This window comes from Cyprinus carpio, chromosome B6 (assembly GCF_018340385.1).
Source record: "Cyprinus carpio isolate SPL01 chromosome B6, ASM1834038v1, whole genome shotgun sequence".
NCBI classification, from domain to species: domain Eukaryota; kingdom Metazoa; phylum Chordata; class Actinopteri; order Cypriniformes; family Cyprinidae; genus Cyprinus; species Cyprinus carpio.
Window position 1 is genome coordinate 7,943,019 of NC_056602.1, and position 2,289 is coordinate 7,945,307.

Genomic DNA, 2,289 nt, shown 5'->3' on the forward strand with positions numbered 1-2,289 from the left:
CCGATTTCTATAATGACCTTGACTTCCCTGGAATCGCCGTTCAGGTGATAGCATTAGCAACAAGCTGCCCATTGACTTCTTAACCACAATGACACACACACACAAACAAATTCTGCAGCAGTGTTTTTTGCAATATGTGATGCAAACAGCTCATATAAACGCTCTGCATCAACATGGGGAAAAAAGTCAAGTGCACCAGGCCTCTTGCATTTTAAGGAAGCATAATTCTCAGCGATCCTCCATTCTATCCTAACTGCAAAATTCACCACAAAATACTCACCAGTGCGGGTGTGGACACGAACTTCGCACAGGCGTACATGTTTGATTGAGCTCGCTGAGTGTGGTGAGGAATAAACCCGCGTCTGTCTCTATGGGAAAAAGCCGACAGTTTAAGGTCAATGCAATATCAGCGCTTTTCAGAACGCTACCTGGTACTAAATAGCTCCTTTTGCAAGGGCTATATAATCTGTAGAATATGAAATGGATCAAATGGTTTGATTAAACATATCTAAAGCGTAAGGATGGCATAGGATTGTGACAATATAGTTTCTCCGGTTCCCATTTAGCTCTCCTTCACTTACCCGGCTGCAGAGGTCGAACCAGCTGAGGAGCTGCTGCATGCCGACCCTCTATTTAATGAAGCTCCCGGATGCTTGTATGTGTGGCCACGCTTGAAGGTCATTCAATGGTGCTTTATTTAAAAAACTGCGCTGAGGGCAAATGGGAAACATACAGTCATATTTACTTCTTTTACACATTCAACAGACAGTAAGGTTATTTATTAGAAAAAAGCTTTTCTAGACAAGTGTTTAATAAAATAAGGTAAACAGATTACTGAAACACATATACAACTTTGATAAATTAAAAAAAGCCTATACAACAAAGATCAAATATAATTTAGTACTTTAGTTCTGGTAATTGTCTTCATACTTATTAATAAGCTACCTGGTGCATATAGTCATAAATGCATATAAAACATTACTGGGGCTATGAAAAAGAATTCCTAGTTTTGTACAGATATTTCAGAATATATGTTTTGGGGTTATATTACATTTGCTGGTTTGACATGTATTGAAAATATCTCAAAGAAGAGAACACGTCTAAGACTCATATTTAAGGTTCTGAGAAATAGCATGTTATATATCCTATCAAAGAACAGATTATTTGTAACTTAAAGGGATAATCCATCCCAAAATGAAAGTTTGTCGATAATCACTTACCCCCATGTCGTTCCAAACCTGTAAAAGCTTCGTCTTCCAGACACAATTTAAGATATTTTGGGTGAAAACCAGGGGTATGGGATCAGAATCCCGCCAAATGTATTGCAGTCATAGATCGAAAAATAATAAGAATAAATAAATATTTAAAAACACATGGCAAATTATATTGCACAAGACTGAAACATGAATTTTCCAAAATGTAAAACAAAATCAGTTTTTCCTGCTCATATGTTATTTTTTGTGTGCTTATGGTCTTTTCCCCTTGCTCTTGTTTCCGTTCTCAAACGCGTTTCTAAATGTTGCAGTTAGAGTTCATGTAAATCAGAGTGAGGGCTTCAAGCGTCACCATTGGGCCACAAGTTCTAGATTGACAGGTGCTCCTCTAGCCAGCAATCAGTCAAGGGGGGTTGGCGTCCTCCGATGCGGTCACATTGGCTGCTGTGGCAGGTGTGTGTGAAGTGAGAGGCGCGGGAGTGGATTTTCCAAGTCTCTCCGTCCCCTCCCATAAAAAAGATCCATCCGTCCAATCCACAAAAAATGCTGGAAAATCCATTGGTTTCAATCGGGAAGAATGACTCCGCGTTCCCTCCCACTATGTTGTATTTCTTTGGCTGAATCTGTCACAAAAAATAAAAAAATAAAATACAGTACAGATCACAGCATGCCACTTTAGTTAAATAAAAAATCAAAATGTAGTTTTTTTGTTATTTTATTGAACTGAAAGAAATCATCTTAATGCATTGTGCATTGCACACACATTAAATTTAATGTAAAAACATCCATGCTAAACACCTGCGTTTTCTATTTTATTTGCATTTCTTTAATCGCGGCTTTCTGCCTGTTTATTTTCATACACAGAGTTCAAAGTTTCTGGCTCAAGTTCACATGGCCGGGGAGCGGCAGAAACCGCTGCTTTAATTATTTTACAGAAACCGCGTTTGATTTGTTGTTTCTGAATTACACCTACTTGGAAATGAGCGTATACGGATTCAGTTTGTATGCCAGAACCAAAAGTTGGAGTGTTTTGCGGCCCGAGTGAGAGCACGTTTCATATGCTGCTGAGTCGCGC

General features: G+C 38.8%; 1 long non-coding RNA gene across 1 annotated transcript; it reads right to left on the reverse strand.

Moving 5' to 3' along the window:
• Positions 1 to 327: 327 nt before the first annotated feature.
• On the reverse strand, positions 328 to 619 carry LOC122137550. The gene is made up of 2 exons (XR_006154940.1): positions 582 to 619; positions 328 to 368 (listed from the first exon to the last, which is right to left on the reverse strand). It is a non-coding gene; the product is annotated as an uncharacterized LOC122137550 (long non-coding RNA).
• Between the last annotated feature and the right edge of the window lie 1,670 nt (positions 620 to 2,289).